At 40.3% G+C, this 6,348-nt stretch overlaps 1 long non-coding RNA gene across 1 annotated transcript; it reads left to right on the forward strand.

The window, feature by feature from the left end:
• The first annotated feature begins 323 nt into the window (after nucleotides 1-323).
• Nucleotides 324-5,695, forward strand: LOC116362197 (uncharacterized). Its single transcript, XR_004207728.1, has 3 exons — nucleotides 324-632; nucleotides 1,490-2,071; nucleotides 5,546-5,695. It is a non-coding gene; the product is annotated as an uncharacterized LOC116362197 (long non-coding RNA).
• The last annotated feature ends 653 nt before the right edge of the window (nucleotides 5,696-6,348 follow it).

Raw genomic sequence — 6,348 nt, forward strand, 5'->3', positions numbered from 1 at the left:
TGTTGTTGTAAAGGGACAGTATCATTAGTAATACTTAGGAATACATTAGTAATACTTAGGAAAATGTTTTGGTATATATTTTTGTATTTGTATGTTTAGCTCACATATAATATAATATGTATGCATTACGATGTCTTTAATATAATACACGTGGCTAAAAACGAATGTAGACATTAAGAAATGCATTTCATTAGCTTCCAATATATTTTTTACACCAATGAGGGAGTCCCAAGATGGATGCGTTGGGCGTCAATACAGCGCCCTCAACAAATCATCTAGTGTATATATAAATTATTGGGTAACTCCCCAGTGTGTTTGTGGAAATATTTAATTTTTTCACCCCGTAAAAGGGCCACGGTTGGCAGCAGGGTGGAGCAATGCAAGTTTAATGCCGTGTTTAGACATTGTTCTCTTTCTTATGTCTGGTCTTCACAAGAGAAGGTCACGGGTTGTTTTATACGAGTATCTTTCATTTATTTGCACCGTAAACTCAGTCCTTTGTCTGGACAATTGTTCCTTTATGATCTAGTCAGGTCAGTACAATAGTAAAATCCTCTAAACACGCTCTTGTGACAAACACACTTTGCTGTCCTGTTTTCTAATCGTCCACATGGCTGGGAGAACCTATTCAAGTAAGTCAATACATTTCTAAAATGTAGTTAAAAAAAAAACGATGTATTATTAGCTAACTAGCTACAGTGCTGAAATGAGCTAGCTAGTTGGCTAGGGACCTATCTAGCCAACGTTACATACTGTATAGATAAGTTAATTAGATATCACCAGCTACCTAACTTCATATTTGCTAGCTATCTTGATGTATTTATCCCTGTATTAAAAACAAACTCCAAATGCATTTGTAGGTAGCTAGCTAACAGCCATAGAGAAGGGTGAAAGGATAGCAACCCCAACTGTGGATAGGGCAGGTACTTATGTGTAGTTCCAGTCCCTAGAAGTGAGAACCGAGATAATAGTAGTATACTATTCAGTGAGGTCTAATTTGAGTATAATGAAGTCTGTTTCTTGTGAGGTTTTCTGTCCTCGGTTACAGAGAGCTGTGAAATCCTGTCTACTCAAAGGGGTGCACGTTTTTGCACTGCACAGCTGACACAAAATGATCAACTCATCAAGCTTCAAGGGATAATTATGTATTCATTTGTGATGCTGTCCTTGATATAGGCGGCAGGATAGCCTAGGTGGTTAGAGCTTTGGACTAGTATCGAAAGGTTGTAAGATTGAATCCCTGAACTGACAAGGTAAAAATCTGTCGTTCTGCACCTGAACAAGGCAGTTAACTCACTGTTCCTAGGCCGTCATTGAAAATAAGAATTTGTTCTTAACTAGTCAAATAAAAATAGGATCCTGCTATTTACACATGCATCTATCTATCCAATGTTATCATGATTTGTTATAAGGGATATTATACTTTAGTAATCCACAATGACCTGGTGATATAATGTCAATATTAGACTTAAATTCCATGTTCCTACAGATACCTTGTAACTGGAGATTCCTTCAAACCGATTGCCAACAGTTAACATGTAGGGCACTGCAAGGTTGGGTGACCAGGGCCATCTGGGACTGCCTCCTGGAGGAATTCAGGTGTGTGAAGGCTACCTGTGTCCTGAATAATGTCATGAGGATGGACACGAGGACCAGGAGGGGGGGGATCTGTGTGCTGGATTTCTTCACTACATACTTTTTTTGAGGAGGGTGCTGTTCCCTGCCAACCCCATAGACTACACTATGCACAACCAAAGGCTCTTAAGAGCATTCACATTGCAATAAGAGTATTCTTCCATTTACTTAGCTATGTCAACTGCAGTTATATCAGTTTGATCTCCATCTCTTCATTCAAAGACTCAATCATGGACACTCTTACTGACAGTTGTTGCTGCTTTGCGTGATGTATTGTTGTCTTTACCTCCTTGACCTTTTGTGCTGTTGTCTTCGCCCAATAATGTTTGTACCCTGTGCTCTTGCCATATTGTTACTACCGTGTTGTCATGTTGAGTTGCTACCATGTTGTCATGTTGCATTGCTACCATACTGTGTTGCTGCCACGTTGTCTTAGGTCTCTTTATGTAGTGTTGTTGTCATCTCTTGTCATATTGTTACTGTCATGTTGAGTTGCTACCATGTTGTCATGTTGCATTGCTACCATACTGTGTTGCTGCCACGTTGTCTTAGGTCTCTTTTATGTAGTGTTGTTGTCATCTTGTTACTACCATGTTGTCATGTTGAGTTGCTACCATGTTGTCATGTTGAGTTGTTACCATGTTGTCATGTTGCATTGCTACCATACTGTGTTACTGCCACGTTGTCTTAGGTCTCTTTTATGTAGTGTTGTTGTCATATTGTTACTACCATGTTGTCATGTTGAGTTGCTGCCACGTTGTCTTAGGTCTCTTTATGTAGTGTTGTTGTCATGTTGAGTTACTACCATGTTGTCATGTTGAGTTGCTACCATGTTGTCATGTTGAGTTGCTACCATGCTGTGTTGCTGCCACGTTGTCTTAGGTCTCTTTATGTAGTGTTGTTGTCATCTCTTGTCATGTTGAGTTGCTACCATGTTGTCATGTTGAGTTGCTGCCACGTTGTCTTAGGTCTCTTTATGTAGTGTTGTTGTCATCTCTTGTTATATTGTTACTACCGTGTTGTCATGTTGAGTTGCTACCATGTTGTCATGTTGCGTTGCTACCATGCTGTGTTGCTGCCACGTTGTCTTAGGTCTCTTTATGTAGTGTTGTCATCTCTTGTCATGTTGAGTTGCTACCATGTTGTCATGTTAAGTTGCTACCATGTTGTCATGTTGTGTTGCTGCCACGTTGTCTTAGGTCTCTTTATGTAGTGTTGTTGTCATATTGAGTTACTACCATGTTGTCATGTTGAGTTGCTACCATGTTGTCATGTTGAGTTGCTGCCACGTTGTCTTAGGTCTCTTTATGTAGTGTTGTCATATTGAGTTACTACCATGTTGTCATGTTGAGGTGCTACCATGTTGTCATGTTGAGTTGCTACCATGTTGTCATGTTGCAATGCTACCATACTGTGTTGCTGCCACGTTGTCTTAGGTCTCTTTATGTAGTGTTGTTGTCATCTCTTGTCATATTGTTACTGTCATGTTGAGTTGCTACCATGTTGTAATGTTGCATTGCTACCATACTGTGTTGCTGCCACGTTGTCTTAGGTCTCTTTTATGTAGTGTTGTTGTCATATTGTTACTACCATGTTGTCATGTTGAGTTGCTGCCACGTTGTCTTAGGTCTCTTTATGTAGTGTTGTTGTCATCTCTTGTCATGTTGAGTTGCTACCATGTTGTCATGTTGAGTTGCTGCCACGTTGTCTTAGGTCTCTTTATGTAGTGTTGTCATATTGAGTTACTACCATGTTGTCATGTTGAGGTGCTACCATGTTGTCATGTTGAGTTGCTACCATGTTGTCATGTTGCGTTGCTAGCATACTGTGTTGCTGCCACGTTGTCTTAGGTCTCTTTATGTAGTGTTGTTGTCATCTCTTGTCATGTTGAGTTGCTACCATGTTGTCATGTTGAGTTGCTACCATGTTGTCATGTTGAGTTGCTGCCACGTTGTCTTAGGTCTCTTTTATGTAGTGTTGTTGTCATATTGTTACTACCATGTTGAGTTGCTGCCACGTTGTCTTAGGTCTCTTTATGTAGTGTTGTTGTCATCTCTTGTCATGTTGAGTTGCTACCATGTTGTCATGTTGAGTTGCTGCCACGTTGTCTTAGGTCTCTTTATGTAGTGTTGTTGTCATCTCTTGTTATATTGTTACTACCGTGTTGTCATGTTGAGTTGCTACCATGTTGTCATGTTGCGTTGCTACCATGCTGTGTTGCTGCCACGTTGTCTTAGGTCTCTTTATGTAGTGTTGTCATCTCTTGTCATGTTGAGTTGCTACCATGTTGTCATGTTAAGTTGCTACCATGTTGTTGTGTTGCTGCCACGTTGTCTTAGGTCTCTTTTATGTAGTGTTGTCATATTGAGTTACTACCATGTTGTCATGTTGAGTTGCTGCCACGTTGTCTTAGGTCTCTTTATGTAGTGTTGTTGTCATGTTGAGTTGCTACCATGTTGTCATGTTGAGTTGCTACCATGTTTTCATGTTGAGATGCTACCATGTTGTCTTAGGTCTCTATATGTAGTGTTGTTGTCATCTCTTGTCATATTGTTACTGTCATGTTGAGTTGCTACCATGTTGTAATGTTGCATTGCTACCATACTGTGTTGCTGCCACGTTGTCTTAGGTCTCTTTTATGTAGTGTTGTTGTCATCTCTTGTCATATTGTTACTGTCATGTTGAGTTGCTACCATGTTGTAATGTTGCATTGCTACCATACTGTGTTGCTGCCACGTTGTCTTAGGTCTCTTTTATGTAGTGTTGTTGTCATCTCTTGTCATATTGTTACTGTCATGTTGAGTTGCTACCATGTTGTCATGTTGCATTGCTACCATACTGTGTTGCTGCCACGTTGTCTTAGGTCTCTTTTATGTAGTGTTGTTGTCATATTGTTACTACCATGTTGTCATGTTGAGTTGCTACCATGTTGTCATGTTGCGTTGCTACCATACTGTGTTGCTGCCACGTTGTCTTAGGTCTCTTTTATGTAGTGTTGTTGTCATATTGTTACTACCATGTTGTCATGTTGAGTTGCTGCCACGTTGTCTTAGGTCTCTTTATGTAGTGTTGTTGTCATGTTGAGTTACTACCATGTTGTCATGTTGAGTTGCTACCATGTTGTCATGTTGAGTTGCTACCATGTTGTCATGTTGAGGTGCTACCATGTTGTCATGTTGAGTTGCTACCATGTTGCATTGCTACCATACTGTGTTACTGCCACGTTGTCTTAGGTCTCTTTTATGTAGTGTTGTTGTCATATTGTTACTACCATGTTGTCATGTTGAGTTGCTGCCACGTTGTCTTAGGTCTCTTTATGTAGTGTTGTTGTCATGTTGAGTTACTACCATGTTGTCATGTTGAGTTGCTACCATGTTGTCATGTTGAGTTGCTACCATGTTGTCATGTTGCGTTGCTAGCATACTGTGTTGCTGCCACGTTGTCTTAGGTCTCTTTATGTAGTGTTGTTGTCATCTCTTGTCATGTTGAGTTGCTACCATGTTGTCATGTTGAGTTGCTGCCACGTTGTCTTAGGTCTCTTTTTGTAGTGTTGTCATCTCTTGTCATGTTGAGTTGCTACCATGTTGTCATGTTGAGTTGCTGCCACGTTGTCTTAGGTCTCTTTATGTAGTGTTGTTGTCATCTCTTGTCATGTTGAGTTGCTACCATGTTGTCATGTTGAGTTGCTGCCACGTTGTCTTAGGTCTCTTTATGTAGTGTTGTTGTCATCTCTTGTAATATTGTTACTACCGTGTTGTCATGTTGCTTTGCTACCATGCTGTGTTGCTGCCACGTTGTCTTAGGTCTCTTTATGTAGTGTTGTCATCTCTTGTCATGTTGAGATGCTACCATGTTGTCATGTTAAGTTGCTACCATGTTGTCATGTTGTGTTGCTGCCACGTTGTCTTAGGTCTCTTTATGTAGTGTTGTTGTCATATTGAGTTACTACCATGTTGCCATGTTGAGTTGCTGCCACGTTGTCTTAGGTCTCTTTATGTAGTGTTGTTGTCATGTTGAGTTGCTACCATGTTGTCATGTTGAGTTGCTACCATGTTGTCATGTTGCTTTGCTACCATGCTGTGTTGCTGCCACGTTGTCTTAGGTCTCTTTATGTAGTGTTGTCATCTCTTGTCATGTTGAGATGCTACCATGTTGTCATGTTAAGTTGCTACCATGTTGTCATGTTGTGTTGCTGCCACGTTGTCTTAGGTCTCTTTATGTAGTGTTGTTGTCATATTGAGTTACTACCATGTTGCCATGTTGAGTTGCTGCCACGTTGTCTTAGGTCTCTTTATGTAGTGTTGTTGTCATGTTGAGTTGCTACCATGTTGTCATGTTGAGTTGCTACCATGTTGTCATGTTGAGTTGCTACCATGTTGTCATGTTGAGGTGCTACCATGTTTTCATGTTGAGATGCTACCATGTTGTCTTAGGTCTCTATATGTAGTGTTGTTGTCATATTGTTACCACCATGTTGTCATGTTGAGGTGCTACCATGTTGTCATGTTGCAATGCTACCATACTGTGTTGCTGCCACGTTGTCTTAGGTCTCTTTTATGTAGTGTTGTTGTCATCTCTTGTCATATTGTTACTGTCATGTTGAGTTGCTACCATGTTGTAATGTTGCATTGCTACCATACTGTGTTGCTGCCACGTTGTCTTAGGTCTCTTTTATGTAGTGTTGTTGTCATATTGTTACTACCATGTTGTCAT

This window comes from Oncorhynchus kisutch, unplaced genomic scaffold, assembly GCF_002021735.2.
Source record: "Oncorhynchus kisutch isolate 150728-3 unplaced genomic scaffold, Okis_V2 scaffold810, whole genome shotgun sequence".
NCBI classification, from domain to species: Eukaryota; Metazoa; Chordata; class Actinopteri; order Salmoniformes; family Salmonidae; genus Oncorhynchus; species Oncorhynchus kisutch.